Here is a 16,645-nt window from a genome sequence, read left to right as displayed (position 1 = left end):
TAAGGTGGGAACTATTATAGCCCCCTTAGAGCTTTCCCTCTATGCAGGAAACGGAGGCACAGAGTTTACTCAAAGGTCATGAGGCAGAGTTGGGTGTGGAACCTGGGAAATTTGATTACAGCCCCTGCTCCTCCCCACCCCAGGTAAAATTAACATAAAATTAACCATTACCTTTGTTTTTTTTGGGCCACATGGCACGGCATGTGGGATCTTAGTCCCCGACCAGGGATTGAACCTGCACCCCCTACAGTGGAATTAAGAAGTCTTAACCACTGGACCTCCAGGGAAGTCCCAACCATTAACATTTTATTTTTAAAAAATTTTATTTATTTAGTTTTTGGGCTGCGTTGGGTCTTTGTTGCTGCGCGTGGGCTTTTCTCTGGTTGCGGCGAGTGGGAGCTACTCTTCGTTGCGCTGAGCGGGCTTCTCATTGCGGTGGCTTCTCTTGTTGCAGAGCATGGACTCTAGGTGTGCAGTCTTCAGTAGTTGTGGCACGTGGTCTCAGTAGTTGTGGCTCGTGGGCTCTTGAGCACAGACTCAGTAGTTGTGGTGCACAAACTTAGTTGCTTCGCAGCACGTGGGATCTTCCCAGACCAGGGCTCGAACCCATGTCCCCTGCATTGGCAGGTGGATTCTTAACCACTGTGCCACCAGGGAAACCCCATTAACATTTTAAAGTGAACAATTCTGTGACATTTAGTACATTCACAATGTTGTGCAACCTCTTTCTCATTCTAGTACATTTTCATCACCCCCAAAAGAGACTCTACCTGCTAGCAGTCACTCCATAGCCTTCCGTTCCCATGGCCTCTGGCAGCCACTAATCTGCTGTCTCTATGGATTTACTTATTCTGGACATTTCATAGAAATGGACTCATACAATATGTGGCCTTTTGTGTCTGGCTTCTTTCACTGAGAATCATGTTTCCTAGCTTCATCCCCATCATAGCATGAATCTATACTTCATTCCTTTTTATGGCTGCATAATATTCCATTGTCTGGTTGGACCAGAATTTGTTTATCCATCCATCAATTGATAGACATTTGGGTTGTTCCCATTTCTTGGCTGCTATGGATAATGCTGCTATGAACATTCATGTGCAAGTAACTGTTTGAGTCCCTGCTTTCAATTCTCTTGGGTCTAAACCTAGGAGTAGAATTGCTGGGTCATATGGTAACTCTGTTTAACTTTTTGAGGAACTACCAAACTACTTTCCACAGTGGCTGCATCACTTTACATTCCCACTACCAATGTTCAAGGGTTCCAGTTTCCCCACATCCTTGCCAGCACTTGCTATTTTCCTTTTTTTGATTATGGGCAACTTAGCAGGTGTCAGTATCTCATTGTGGTTTTTAGTTGCATTTCCCGAATGCCTGATGATGTTGAGCATTGCACCCTGTGAATACCATGAGTGAGAGTACTCTGTTAGGGGTAGGTAGGAGCCAAATGGGCAAGAATCTTTGGAGCCTCACAAATGAATAATGGAAGGCTCTTGAAATCTACAAGAAACCCTCTTGTTGTTACAGCTTCCTGATGGCTGAGCCATGCCATCGCAGCAGACAACATGGAAGCACAGAGATAATTCACCCAGGGAGTGCTCCTTTGCCTTTTTATTTATTTATTTATTTATTTATTTTTTAAACCTGTAGTATCCTGAATCCCGGTCTGTGTGAGTCTCCACCCAGTAAAGAGAAAAATCCCTCCAGAATTATGAACACCTGCCATTTCACCTGTTCTAGTGTTTCTCCATGGTATTTTCTACCACCAACATTACAATCAATTGCGTAGCTTGTTAAAAACACAGATTCCCGGGTCCCCACTGTAGCCCTTGCTGAATTTACAGTCATGGGGTGGGGTCCAGGAGTCTGCATTTTAACAACCTCTCCAGGTGGTTTTAGTGCCCGCTGACATGTCAGAACCACTGGTTCAGGGGCTGTTTGTCATTCACACTTGCACGTGGATTAGTTCCAGCAGACTGCCCCTTGCTCCAAAATCTGGGTTGACAGTAGCCCACTGCCCCCCTCCTTAAGGGACCAGGGGGAGGGCAGGCAGCCATCAGAACCTGGATCACTCTGGTATCTGGCGAAATATGGGGGTCCAGAGCCACTGGGAGGACGTGGCAGGAGGGATTGGAGGAAGCCACGGGCAAAGAAACTTCCTCTTCCTGCAACCTATGGATTCTGGCTTCCATGCCCTGGGACCCAGAGGTCAATTATAACATCAGTTAAGTAGGCTACCCTGGGAACCAATCATAGAATCCATTTTCCCCTCAAAGCAATATTACACAAGTTTCAAACAACTAACCTAAAATGAGCTCAGGGAGCATGACCCTTCCATTCTGTGGCATGGCTCGTCCCAGAAATTGTACAAAGGGAATTGTCTCCATGGTGTTTGGGTTATTTCCACCCTGACACTTAAAGGCATGTTCTAAATCCAACTGTTGGCTGGGGACCACTCATGAGACCCAGCAGAGCTTCCACTGCCCTGTCGGTTCCTCCTTCCCGCCTCTCAGGCCTCTTTATCCTGGTCAAGGGCCAGTTATGGAACGTGGGCAAAACAAGACAGAGGAGAGGGGAAGCTAAGAAACAAGCAGCTGCAGGGAGCAGCTATCATGGTTTTACTTGAATTGCATTTTCTATTCTGGAGACCATGGGGGGACCTGGCTGGAAAAACTACGTGAAGGCGATAGTGTTGGCTGTGCCTGGAGTTCCAGAGACTGCAGAGGAGCTGGTTTCACTTGGGTCACGTGATGCTGCACAGGTGGGGCTGGGCTTGGAGGCAGGACACCTGGCCTTGGCTCTTGTAAGCCCTTGCTCTCTCTCTGGGCCTCAGTTTCCCCGTATGTAGAATGAGTGTGGTTAATGGTTTCCAAGGGCCTTTCTGGCTGTATCATTCTGAGAGTCTGTCATTACTGTCATTTCAGTGTCTGGTGACATGGGTAATTGTGCAAGTGAAACAGGAAGTAGGATGAGCTCTCCTAGTGAATGGGATTCCTGCTGCTTGCTAATTATGCTTTAATCAGGGTACAATGCATACTCCCACACTGTATCAGTTATGGCAAGGTACAGGTATTTCACCCAGCCGAGCATTTCAGGTCTGGGAAAGAACCCAGCTAGATTCAGCTCCTGATATTTATTTATTTCCAAATACTTGCACAGTGAATTTAGGAAACCAGCAAGTCTAGAGTTTGATCCAACCCCTTCCATTCCCCCTCCCTTTCTCAGATACTTTGAGCCAAGTACTGTCGTAAACTGTCTCATGGTATTTACACTCTAGGGGGCGGGAGAGAGTTAAAAAATAGAGTGTGTTGGTGCCTGCAGTACCCACAGGTATTTTCTCTTGGAATTCCCCTACTCATAGGCCCTGCTGAAAGGCAGGTTTAGGCACCGTATTTGTACCAAGTCTCTTCCCTATGTTCAGTTGGTTGGCCGGAAACCCAATTCTGTCTTTCTCAGCACTTGAACCAAGAGACACAGTAACTAACCAGCTGGTAGTGGGCTCTGCTGTCTCCCATGAGGAACCAGTAGCGAAAGGAGAAAGGTGGTCACAAACGAGGGAAGCAGAGACAAGAAAGCCCATGGGGCTGATAAGAAAGACCACAGGGCTTCTGAGAGACAGAGGAGGAAGTTTGGTTTCTATAATTGCAGTTTCTATTCCCTGATTCCCTCTAATTTGGTTCCCATGCTCATGAGTTTGCCTGTTAGAGCCTTGCCTTCTGTTTCTTACAACTGTTGCTCCCTGATGTGGCTGAGAGTAGGGCTGTGCCTTATTTATTTTGGTGTCTCCCTGGCACAAAGCAGAGATCTTTGCCCTTAGTAGGTATTCAACAAATGTTTGTTGGATTTAATTGAACAAATTCCATCCCATCCTCTGCCCCATATGTAGGCGGCCAGGTACAAACTGAACAAGTAGGAAGCAGACTTTGATTTAGTCCAAAGTCAACTTGGGAAAACAATGCTGTAGTGGGATGAAAATAAACCTATACATAATAGTTAAATCATTAAATAAACCTATAAAATAAAACTTTAGTGGAATTAAAATAAAATGCATAACCTAATATACTCAATAAGAGCATCTCCCTTCCCCCCCCAAACATTTGCTCAATTCCTACCTACTAATTTTCAGGTGGAACAGTAACTGTTTGCCAATAGACCATTTGGGCATAGACACACTTTATCATGCATTCAGTTGTTTAACAATATTTTAAGGACCTACTTGTTTCATTCAGTATTTCCTTTGAACCAACCTACCATATTAAACTGTAAACATGTCTTCATTTTCCTCCCAATTTGTGGGGTCCAGTGCTTCATTAAGTTCACATTCCCCAAACCAAAGAAGAAAGGTCTTATTAACCAGCTAGTATGAAATCAGTGAGGAAGAACAGCTGCTAAATCAAGTCAACCAACCACCTTATATCAACCCAGTGCTCCAACCTCAAGCAGACAAGCTCATTCAGACCTACAACCAAGACACTGGTGGAAAAACAGCCCCCACTGGGGCTCAAAACCACACTTAACCAAGTCTACACATCCAGAGTCCCACCCACTGATGATCCCCTAGACCTGTAATAAAAGTGCTGGGGATGAGAACAGGTGGCTCCGTGCACCAGTTGAAATTTAAAACCTTATCAACTCCTGCTGCAGACACGAGGCTTGACCCCAACACGACACCCCACGATGGGAGCCCTTTTCTGGACGGGGAAATAAGACCCTAGTGCCCATTTTACCAAACCGCTCTTGCTCATGTGTAAGTGCAGATGTAAAGTGCTGACTGCTTCTTTTTTGGCATTGCTTTTTAATTATGGCCATCAATAAATCATTCTATCCTTGAACAAGACTTGAGAATGGCCCGAAGGCAGAGGCACGATTCCTCAGGAACTAGGCCAACAGAGAATGGCTTCCTCACTCCTCACCTCTTCCTTTAATCCGCTGTCAGAAACAGAAACGTTCTCTCTTCTAGAAGCCTTGGAAGCAGACGGAAGGAGACAGCTGCACTTGCGTTCCATCTGGGAAGTCTGTTAACACACAGTTCTACCCTTGGCCTGCCTTACTGGCCACTGTCACAGAAACGGGATCTCCCCTCTCTTCTGCATTTTTTTCTCACTTCATTTCCCCCTCTTACTGGTGTAGTGGGCTGAATGGTGCCCCCCACCCCTCCCCAAGGATATGTCCATATTCTTATTCTCAGAACCTGAGAGTGTTGCCTTATTTGGAAACCGGGTCTTTGCAGTTGTAATTCAGTTAAGGATTTTGAGATGAGGAGATTATCCTAGATTATCTGTGTGGGCTCTAAGTGCAAAGATAAGTGTCCTTACAAGAGGCAGAAGAGGAGAAGGCACAGACAGAGAAGGCAACGTGACCACAGAAGCAGAGATTGGAGTGATGTGGCCACAAGCCCAGGAATGCTGGCAGCCATCAGAATTGGAAGAGGCAAGGAAGGCTTCTTCCCTGGAGCCTCTGGAGGGAACACAGCCCAATGACACCTTGATTTTGAACTACTGGCCTCCAGACTTTTTGTTGCTTTAAGCCACCCAGTTTATGGTACTTTGTTACAGCAGCCACAAGAAACGAATACACCTGAGCCCTCAGTCTCCAGTGGTTTGAGTTTCTCCTCTCATTCAAGGCCTTGGAATCCTGAGCAGTCATGATTTTTTGCTCCACTGCTCTGGTGTTTTGGGCCAACCGTTCCTCTGTGTGACGCATGGACCTGCAGCACTGGTATCACCTGGGAGCTTGTTGGAAATGCAGACTCTCAGGCCCCACCCCAGACCCACTGAACCGGAGTCTGCATTTTACCCAGATACCCGGGTGATTCATATACACGTTCAAATTTGAAAAGCACTAGTAGGAGAAACTCTAAGGTGTCAATCAGATCTTTTCTCCAAGTATCCTAGTTTCTTCATGTCAAATCTGTTAAATATGACATGGAGGTTTTGTAAAAACAGACCAAACTCTTAGGTTAGAACTGCATGCTGATGTGTTATGCATAATATGACATGATGTCTGAAATTTGCTGTAAAAGATTCAAGGAAGGAAAGAAGGAAGGAAGGAAGGAAAGGAAGGAGGAAAGACAGGGCCTTGGGTGAGGACAGTGGAACAAGACTGGCAAAATGTGGACACATTTTTGCAGCTCAGTGCTAGGTACACGGGGCTTCATTGTGCAATTTTCTCTGCTTTTTTTCTGCAAGGTGGAAATTTCCGTAGTGAAAAGTTAGGGAATATCCTGGTTTCCCAGCCTTCCTTATTTTCAGTTTTTTTCCATGAATCCATTTTTATCCCTTCGTGGAAATGGCTGGTGTTGGAGGGACAGCTTTTCTATCTCAGTCTGTGGTTTTCTTTGCTCTGTTTGTTCATGTTTATGGTTTTGCTGGCTTTCAGGACTTTTTCAGCAGAAAGTTGTTTCTGGGGGAGCAGGATGGGAGCTGATTAAGGTTTATGGCATCTTCTAACTGGGTTTCCAACAACACCTGCTGGGCTTGTGTTGTTACCGGCAGCAGGAATTTAATTTCCTTTCTCTTTCCCTACCTCTCTTACCTCTTTCAGATTTTTTGTTCACTGGCTAGAGTATCATGTATGTGACCTTTGGCTCTCTGATTTACATGTGATTTGCATATTACACATCTAGTCCAGAGGTTCTCAATTAGGGGGCGATTTTTACCTCCCAAGGAACATGGGGCAGCGTCTGCAGACATTTTTTTTTTTTTTGCACGGTACGCGGGCCTCTCACTGTTGTGGCCTCTCCCGTTGCGGAGCACAGCTTCCGGACGCGCAGGCTCAGTGGCCATGGCTCACGGGCCTAGCCGCTCCGCGGCATGTGGGATCTTCCCGGACCGGGGCACGAACCCATGTCCCCTGCATCGGCAGGCGGACTCTCAACCACTGCACCACCAGGGAAGCCTTGGAGACATTTTTTTTTTTTTTTGCGGTATGCGGGCCTCTCACTGTTGTGGCCTCTCCCGTTGCGGAGCACAGGCTCCGGACGCGCAGGCTCAGCGGCCATGGCTCACAGGCCCAGCTGCTCCGCGGCATGTGGGATCCTCCCGGACCGGGGCACGAACCTGCGTCCCCTGCATCGGCAGGCGGACTCTCAACCACTACACCACCAGGGAAGCCCTGGAGACATTTTTGATAGGCACAGCTAGGAGAGGGATGCTGCTGGAACCTAGTGAGTAGAGGCCAGGGATGCTGCTAAATACTCCACAACACACAGGGCAGCCCCCCCAGGCAAAGAAGGATCTGGCCCCAAATATCAATAGCGGGATGTTGAGAAATTGTGATCTAGTCTTTAAGATCATCCAGGCGTATTTCGCCACACTTCCTTTGCTCTGTCCCCTGAAGGAGAGGTGGACTCATGACTGATTACAACATCTTTGAGGAATTTTTACTTCTTGTAAGTTGATTTTGGGATAGAATATAAGTGACTGCTCATTTGTGCAAGTTGTGCCCTGCACACCTTCAGGGGACACCATCCACATAGTATTCATGAAAACAACCCTTTCAGAATTGCGCAGCACATGGTCTACACAGCTATAAGTGGTTGCTCCAATTTTGGGGTTGCCCTGGGGGTTCTGGAACTGGGAGAGACTTTATTTCTGGCCACCATGAGCCCTGAGCATGTCAGCGAGTGTCCTTTCAAGAAAAGAGGAAATGTGGAACTGTGAGGATGTCACTTGCATTATTCTAGGCCATCGCCTCATCATGGAACGCCTCCTCTTCACCCTGGGCCATATCCATTTGACTAGGTCTAAAATTGTCAGATTATAATATCATGGCTTTTGTTTGAAACGTGGTGGTGATGGCTTCTTATTTTCAATCAGTTCCTTGGGGGAGGAAATACAAGCTGCTGCCATAAGACTTCCTATCCACCCACTATTGGCTTGGCGGGATTTCCATAGTTTCAGCAGCATAACTTATTCTTGCTGGTCTTCAATCACTTTGCAATAAAAACTGTGATTGCAAAAATGTTCATTGTCATTACCAGTGATGGAGCAGTAAGTACAGGCTTCTGGAGAGGGAGAGGGAACTGTGTGACTTAAACTAGCAGAATGAGCTGCTCACCCCCAGAGAATGGCTTTTCATTTCTGCAAGGTCTGAGGGAAATTATGACAGAGTTCAGGGACACAGAGGGACAGTGCTGGGAGGTGTGGTCGCTGAATCCACTGGGAGCCCCTGCCCTGTGGGCAGCCTCATGGATGGAGTTAGGGTTTCCTGGGACTCAGTAGTACTCTGGGTCATCGACTGCAACTCACCCCATCCCCACGCTGTTGGGCTCAGGCTGGGTGGTAGACCACTGTGCTTTCTGCCAGTCCTTCTCCCATTGTTCCTCCCTCTGATAACAGTCCCTGACTTTCCACTTGGGACCCACTACCATCCCCCCACAATGGGTGACGTGGTTTGTGTGGGACTTGCCATTCCCCACCCTGACCTGTGGGTGGGCATGTGGTCCCAGCTTGGGTGGTCAGCATCATTCCACCCCCCACAGAGATTTGTTCTGAGAAGCAAATTGGTCCAATGAGAGTCAATCTTGGGAATTTTGTGGTCACTTTTAGGAAAGAGAAATAGAGAGAAGGAGAGGGAGAACTAAAGAGAGAGCTCGATCGTTCTGATGATATAATTTGAGGATCTGGATGGAGCCATGCCTGTAACTATCAATTAATTACGTGCTGTGGTTTGAACTGTGCTCCTCAAAAAAGATATGTTGGAGTCCTAAACCCTAGAGCCTCAGAATGTGACCTTATTTGGAAACAGGGTCACTGTAGAGGTGAGGTCCTACTAGAGTAGGGTGGGCCCCTAATCTGAGTGACTGGTGTTCTTATAATAAGATGGTCATGTGAAGACAGAGACACAGGAAGAACCCCATGGTTTGGATGGAGGGTTGGAGGGATGCATCTACAAGCCAAGGAATGCCAAAGATCACCAGCGAACCACAAGAAGCTAGGAAGAGACAAAGGATTCCCTACAGCTTTCAGAGGGAGTATTGCTCTATCAACACCTTGATTTCAAACTTCTGGCCTCTAGACTGTGAGACAATAAATTTCTGTTGTTTTAAGCCACATAGTTTGTGGCACTTTGTTATGGCAGCCCTAGGAGATTAGTATAAGTACTTTCAAATTAATAATCTTCCTCTTCCTCCTCCTTCTTCAAAATCATCATCATTATCATTGCCTTTGTCTAAGCAATAGAGAGGGTCTCCTATGGATGTGGAGACTGTGATGTGGGGTGTCCAGCCTCCATGGTCAGTCAGTGCCCCTCTTGCATCGGCCCCTAGGCCTCCAGGGTTAGACCATAATTCTGGGGCTTTCTGGAGCTCCATGCTGGGGCATCATCCTGTTATCTGTTGCCTTTACACAAAGACTGATGCTCACCCCCTGGTTGTCTGAGCCCCATCCAAGACCTATTCATGATAGGCAGAATTAAGATGGCCCCAAGATTCCTGCCTTGGATATATACGCCTTGTATAATTCCCTCCCCTTGCACATGGGTGGACCTGTGGCTGGCTTCTAACCAGTAGACATGGAAAAGTTGAAGGGATTTTGCAGATGTAACTAAGGGCCCTAAACAGTTCACTTTGAGTTAATCCAAAGGGAGATTATCCCAGGTGGGCCTGACCTCCTCAGGTGTGCTCTTAGCAGAGGGTCTGGACCCAAGCTGCCATGGGTTCTACAGCTGCAAGGAAATGAAGTCTTCCAACAATTGCATGAGCTTGGGAGAGGACCCCGAGCCTCAGATGAGACACCACCTCAGCCGGCACCTTGACTGCAGCCTTGTGAGACCCTGAGCAGAGGACTAAATTCAGCTATGCTCGGACTCCTGATGACAGAGAGATAATAAATGGGTGTTGTTCTAAGTTGCGAAGTTTGTGGTTAATTTTTATGCAGCTGTAGAAAATGAATATGGCATTCCATTTTAAGGAACTACCAGGTGCTGTGGCCAAGACCCCTGTGTGTGTGTGTACATGGAGGTGGGGGATGATGAAGGGTGGGGGATGGAGCCAGGTGGGAAGAAGAAAACTACCTTGGAGGAAGTAATTGCCCTTCTTATGAGAGAGAAGAGCAGTTTGAGCAACATGCAGACCTGCCCAGTGCCCAGCCCTGGAAGCTAGAGGGAGAACATCTCTCCCAGTGTCAGGTCTTGGGAGCCTCCACCCTAGACAGAGGCCCCACTTCCACTGTCTTGCAGGTGGTGCTGGGGACCAAATACTTGGAGGAAAACACACCCTTTATAAAGATGCAAAGATTTTCTCACGTGAAGAGATGATGAGGTGGGATATTTTGAATTAATAGTCAGCTTTATTTTTAAAATCCTCTCTCCTGTATTCTTTCCTTCATTCAAACAGTCAGGATTTTTGTTTTTCATGCTCCGAGGAAAGGATGCCATGGGAGAAAGTGGAGAAAGCAGAGACTCCTTCTGGCTTTGGGGTGTCACACGCTCAGCACATTGTGGGAGCCATGGAGGAGTTCGGGTGTAGAGGAAGGTTTGGGGGGGACCCAGGGGAGTAAGAGCAAATCTCCCCTGTCTGATTCCCTGAGAGAGGAAGCAAAGAGGTGGAAGGATCCCCAAGAAAGGGGCTGTTTGTCCTTTACTCTGGTGGAACTCCAGAGAGAAGGAAACAACCCCCCCAAAAGATCTGTGGGATTTGGGAGCAGAAAGGGCAGGAGCCTGAGCTGTGCGTCAAGCCCTAGAAAGATGACCAGACCCTGGAGACATGTAAGTGTGTAGCTGGCCATCGTCTACACTGCTTGGCCCAACAGAGATGCTCAAACAGTATTCGTCAACTGAAAGGATGAATACATTGTAAGCCCTCTACAAATTCTCCGGGAAGACTTTCTTCACCAGCATCAGGAAAGCCGATGAGGGTCCATGTGATTCTAGCTCTGGGGTGAGGGCTCAGCTGTTCACACACCTGACAGCCCCCAGGCATGGAGAGGCCCTGCTGCCCAGATGTGGACCCAGGGGGCCCAGAGTTCTGACCCTACGAGCCAAGTCAGCTAAGTCTTATGCCCAGGGCATGGCCTCTCCCTGCTGTGCTCCCTGTCTGGGACCACCTGGTCCCTGGCCCCTTGGACTCTTTCTAGGAAGCTTGGAGGGGTGGTTACGTGGCTTCTCAGTCCTGAGCCCTTATGGGAGCTGCCTCCTTGTGCAGCTGAGCTGAGAATCAGGGAAGCAGCATCATTTCCTCACCTCTCCTCCGAGTTAACTTGCCCTGAGGTGTTTGTAAGAACGCCATTTAATTAGTCGTTGGGCCCAGAGAGCCCCTTTTATCATACTTTGTGTCAGGCCTACCCCTGGAATCTGAAGAGGCCTTTGGGTGCTGGCAGCACCAATTTTTATCCATTATTTTTTCTATTACGGATGGTGTTTTTCCACACTGGAGTCAGACAGAGGTCAGCTTGAGCCCAGCTCATGAAGACAAGTGCTGGTGCTTTTGCTGGTTCTAGGGTGGCATCTGTGTCATTAATACAACATATTCAGTGTGTCTACCCGCTGCCTGAGAGCTCTGAGGATGTGCAACATTTAAAGGTATTTGGAATATCTTTGGACTACTTAATTAGAAGGAAGGACACTGGAGGGCTGTAGGCATGCTAGAGGCAAGGATTGAGGACCACTGTCTGGAACCGTCCAGGGCTGAGTTCAAATCCTGCTTCTGACCCTCAGCTGCTGTGGGACCTCGGGAGAGATTTGTACATTCATGGACCTTGTATATCTCAACTGTTCTGACTTCTTATCACTGTTACGAGAATCGAAGGATATGATGATCGTGGTACTTGCTGAGCATTTTTGTAAGCCAGGTAGTGGTTCAACCACTCGAGACAGGGGTTTTCAGGACTTCCCTGATGGTGCAGTGGTTAAGAATCTGCCTGCCAATGCAGGAGACACAGGTTCAAGCCCTGGTCTGGAAGGATCCCACATGCTGCAGAGCAACTAAGCTTGTGCACCACAACTACTGAGTCTGTGCTCAAGAGCCCACGAGCCACAACTACTGAGCCCTCATGCCACAACTACTGAAGCCCACTCTCCTAGAGCCCGTGCTCCACAACAAGAGAAGCCACTGCAATGAGAAGCATGCTCATTGCAATGAAGAGTAGCCCCCGCATTCCTCAACTAGAGAAAGCCTGAGTGCAGCAACGAAGACCCAATGCAGCCAATAAAATATATACATATATATATATATATATATATATATATAAACAAAAGACGGGTTTTCATCTGGGGGCCAATTTGTCTCCCAGGCGGCTTTGGGCAATATCTGGGGACATTCTTGGTTGTCACCGTGGGAGGAGGGTGCACTCCTGGCACCTAGAGGATAGAGGCCAGGGATGCTGTCCAACATCCCACAGTGCACAGGATGGCCCCCATCACAGAGAACCACCTGGTCCCAAATGTCAGTAGTGCTGAGGCTGCAAAACCCGTTTTAAAGCAGTGACTCTTCACCAACTCAATAAATGGCAGGTCGGTTATAAATAAGAGGGACAGAGGAACCTGTTTTTTCTATAAGGGGTGAATTAAAAAGAGGACCTTATGTACATAAATTTTGTTATTTATAGGCAATACATCCACATGGTCCAAGATCTAAAAGGATGTACAATCCAAAGTTTCCCTTCTACCTCATCCTCTTCCTGGAGGAATCAGTGTTACCAATTTCTTCTTTATTTCTTTAGAGGTCCTCTGTGCATCTATAAGCAATTGTATGCACATATATACACACATGTTATACACACACACATATGCATGCTACACATATTCTTTGCATCTTGCTTTTGTCACTTAATCCATCTTGGAGATAACTTCCTACTGGACACAAAGAGCTTCCTCAGTTTTTCTTTTAAAGGTGACAGAGTATGCCATTCTATGCATGTCCAGTATTTTACTTAACCACTCCCCTCTGGATGGATAGTCATGTTTCTATTTTCTTTTGCTCTTACAAACACTAATGTAATGAATATCTTTGTATGTACATCATTTTCCACCAAGCAAGTATGTAATGGTAGGATAGAGTCCTACAAGTGGAATTGCCAAATAAGAAAGTTTGTGCCTTTGTAATTGTATGGGATGTTGCCAAATTACGCTCCACTGAAGCTGTACCTGTTTCCATTCCCTGCTGGCGGTGAATGTAGGAGAGGTGTTGGGGGGATTTTGTAATTAAAAAAATTTGCTCTCACTGTTTGTATCTTCTCATCAGAAGCCTTCTGGGAATAAATAAAAGGTGAGTGCGCCTTACCTTACAATATTTTGTGCCCATTGTATTTTCAGCATTCAGGGACCCAGAGTCTGCCCATGGGAGATCTTTTAAGTGTTATGAAGTTAACGCCGCTGGGAAGTGGCGTTCGCCTTCTCCAGAAAAGGGCTCTTTAGTTCCTGCTTGCTGGTGCTAATAGTTCCCGAATGACTTGCCTCTCGAAGAATTTACATGTAGGAAAATCTCTCTCAGCAAATCTCTCTCTGAGCGGTTGCTCAGCTTTATTTTTTGAGTTTCTGATTCAAATGCACCTTTGAGAGTCAGGTGGAAGTGATGAAAACCTCTTCCAGCAAAAAGGCACCAGCAGTTTGCCCATGATGTCAGAGGTTCCCAGAGCTGCCCTCGGACCCCAGTTAGTGGCTCTCTGGGTGGGGGTGAGGTTCATGCTACCAGCACCCCTCCTTGCCCTGCGAGAGGGGTCTGCAGATTCCCAGCTCAGAACTGGGCAGAGCCAGTTCTGTGTGGCCAGGGGGACCCTTGTTCCTAGCCTGGGTTCTCCTTTCCCACTTTCTGACCGAGTGACTGACTGGTCAGTCACTCAGCCTTGCTGAGTCATCGTTTTCTCACCCGTGGACCGGGGACAATGCTTGCTTTGCAGTATCGTACTGGTAATAATGGAGGCAAAGCACCTGGCACAGAGCCCTGCATCAGGCTCACATTTGAGAAATGGAAGCTAATGTTAGTCTTATTATAGTGGAATCCTTTGCATCCTGACTGCCTCCTTTTCTTATTTCTTTTTCCTTTTCTTCCCCCATCCTCAAAGATTTTTATTTAATTGTTATGTGGTAGGGCCAAGTATTTTTATTTAAAAAAAATTAATTTGTTTTTTGGCTGCGTTGGGTCTTTTTTGCTGTGCACAGGCTTTCTCTAGTTGCAACGAGCCGCGGCTACTCTTCCTTGAAGTGCGTGGGCTTCTCATTGTGGTGGCTTCTTTTGTTGCAGAACACGGGGTCCAGGTGCGCGGGCTCAGCAGTTGTGGCTCGAGGGCTCTAGAGCGCGGGCTCAGTAGTTGTGACGCACGGGCTTAGTTGCTCTGAGGTATGTTGGATCTTCCCGGGCCAGGGCTTGAACCCATGTCCCCTGCATTGGCAGGCGGATTCTTAACCACTGCACCACCAGGGAAGTCCCTATTCTCAAATTTTTATTGGAGTGCAGTTGATTTGCAATGTTGTGTTAGTTTCAGGTGTAGAGCAAAGTGAATCAATTATACATATACATGTATCCACTCTTTTTTTTTTTTTTGCGGTACGCGGGCCTCTCACTGTTGTGGCCTCTCCCTTTGCGGAGCACAGGCTCCGGACGTGCAGGCTCAGCGGCCATGGCTCACGGGCCCAGCCGCTCCACGGCATGTGGGATCTTCCCAGGCCGGGGCACGAACCCGTATCCCCTGCGTCGACAGGCGGACTCCCAACCACTGCGCCACCAGGGAAGCCCTTTTTTTTTTTTTTTTTAAAGATTCTTTTCCCATATAGGCCATTATAGAGTATTGAGTAGAGTTCCCTGTGCTATACAGCAGGTTCTTATTAGTTATCTGTTTTATGTATAATAACGTGTAAATGTCTTTCTGCCTCTCTTTTAGATTGGAATCTCTTTATTTGCTTAGTGGCAACTGAGATTCTGGAACAATCATGTTCCTTCCTGTCACAAAGACCTCGTACATGCTGTTCCCTCTGCCTGGAATGCTTTTCCTTCCTCTGGACTCCTGAGGTCTCTTTCACTCGCAGCTCAACTGCCCCTTCCTCAGAGAACCCTTCCCTGCCCCTCCGAGTTCAAGTGAATTTGCCCTTGCTGTCTTCTCCTGGAGGAGCTCTTCTCTTCCTTCTTGGTGCCTCTCTGACTTGTAATGACACCTGTTGGTGTGTTTACGTATCTAATGTCTGTCTCCCCTGTTGGACCACATGCTCTAGGTGAGCTGGAGGGACCAGCTTAGGCAAAGGCCCTGAGGCCGGTGGGAGCTGGTTGGAGACCCAGGCAGGGAACCTTTGTGATCTGGAGGGAAGCTTGTGAGGGGAAGAGAGATGAGAGAGGTCAGGAGAGAGAAGGTCGGGGGCCAGGCCATGGGGACCTTCTGGATCACTGAAAGACAAAATTTGAATTCTCTTCAAAGATCATACGTGTCCCTCCAATGCACCAGTATTAAGCAGGGGAGTAACCTGATCTAACTGATTACTTTAAACTTTAACGTTTTATTTTTTTAATAAAATTCTTTTAATGAGTTACTTTTTAAAAAGATCACTGGCCACGATGTGAAAGGCGGGGTGGAGGGTAGGGTGGGCCCAGGCATTGAGGAGATCCCTTAGGAGGCTGCAGCCGTGGTCCCCATTCTGCCTGCAGGCCATGGGTTCTAGAAACGGCCCTGTGCATCCCTTAGTATTCTAAGCTAGTGCTTCTTCCAGGGGGTGACCCCAAGTGGCATTGGCTGCCTCAGTCTCCCCAGAGATGACTGAGAATCAGCTCTGTTTCAGGAACTATGGATGCGGGGTTTCCGCCCACATCATGGCCTGGCTGCAGGGCGGAGCTTACCTGGGTGGTGGTGAAGTGAGACGGGGAGGTCACTGTCACGAAGGGCAGTGTGAGGTACTTGGCCTTCATGCCCTCCCGGCCAGGTGGTTCATGTTGGGGGTGTCCACGTCCTGGTCGTAGTCCTAGCGGAACCCATCAAAGGAGATCTCAGCAGCAGCTTGTGGAAACTCTTCCTCCTGGGACGGGGTGGCCGCCGGCCCAGCCCAACAGGATGGGCAACAGCAGCGCGAGGGCCCTGGGCCCCGTCATGTCCCCAGTGCCTCACACACTCACATCGCTGAGTTCACGGCCCGCTTCCATTTTCTCCCTTTTTTAAAATCTGCAGTTGATCAAAGTCCACATTGATAATTCTGCCCCAGCTCTGCTGTGGATCAGAGCACCTGGAGCGTAATGAGTTGGCGCATTCGACGTGATGGAAAAGTTCTGGAGGTGGATGGTGGTGGCGGCTGCACAGCACTGTGAAAGCACTTAATGCTGCTGCACTGTGCACTTTAAAACAGTAAAAAATGCTAAATATTATGTGTATTTTACCACGATAAAAGAAGACAAACATTGTGAAATATTTTGGACTCTTACACGAATTCCACTGTTGTGAACATTTGGAGAACAAATTAGATTGGAGCTTTCCTTTACTCAATACAGCTTGTTTTTATAGGGAGAACAAATTACTGTTCATTATGACTATGGAAACAGCCACTGTGGATTGAGTGCCCAGAGGGCTGGGAACTGTATATACATCATCTATCCTATCCCATTTAATTTTTTTGAAATCCTAGAAAGGTTATTAGTTGAAAATTCCCTATAAGAATTACAAAAAATCGAGGGACTTCCGGGTAAGATGGCGGAAGAGTAAGACGCGGAGATCACCTTCCTCCCCACGAATAC

The 16,645-nt window shown here is 47.5% G+C and overlaps 1 pseudogene across 1 annotated transcript in view; it reads right to left on the bottom strand.

The window, feature by feature from the left end:
• Positions 1 to 16,009, bottom strand: part of LOC309816757 (ectonucleotide pyrophosphatase/phosphodiesterase family member 7-like) — a 30,693-nt pseudogene extending 14,684 nt beyond the window's left edge. The window contains exon 1 of the transcript in view: positions 15,761 to 16,009. The product of the transcript in view is annotated as an ectonucleotide pyrophosphatase/phosphodiesterase family member 7-like (transcript). The remainder of the gene's footprint in view (positions 1 to 15,760) is intronic.
• Between the last annotated feature and the right edge of the window lie 636 nt (positions 16,010 to 16,645).

The sequence above is a fragment of the Mesoplodon mirus genome (assembly GCF_964341445.2).
Source record: "Mesoplodon mirus genome assembly, chromosome: 15".
Lineage (NCBI taxonomy): Eukaryota > Metazoa > Chordata > Mammalia > Artiodactyla > Ziphiidae > Mesoplodon > Mesoplodon mirus.
This window is presented reverse-complemented; position numbering and strand designations above follow the sequence as displayed.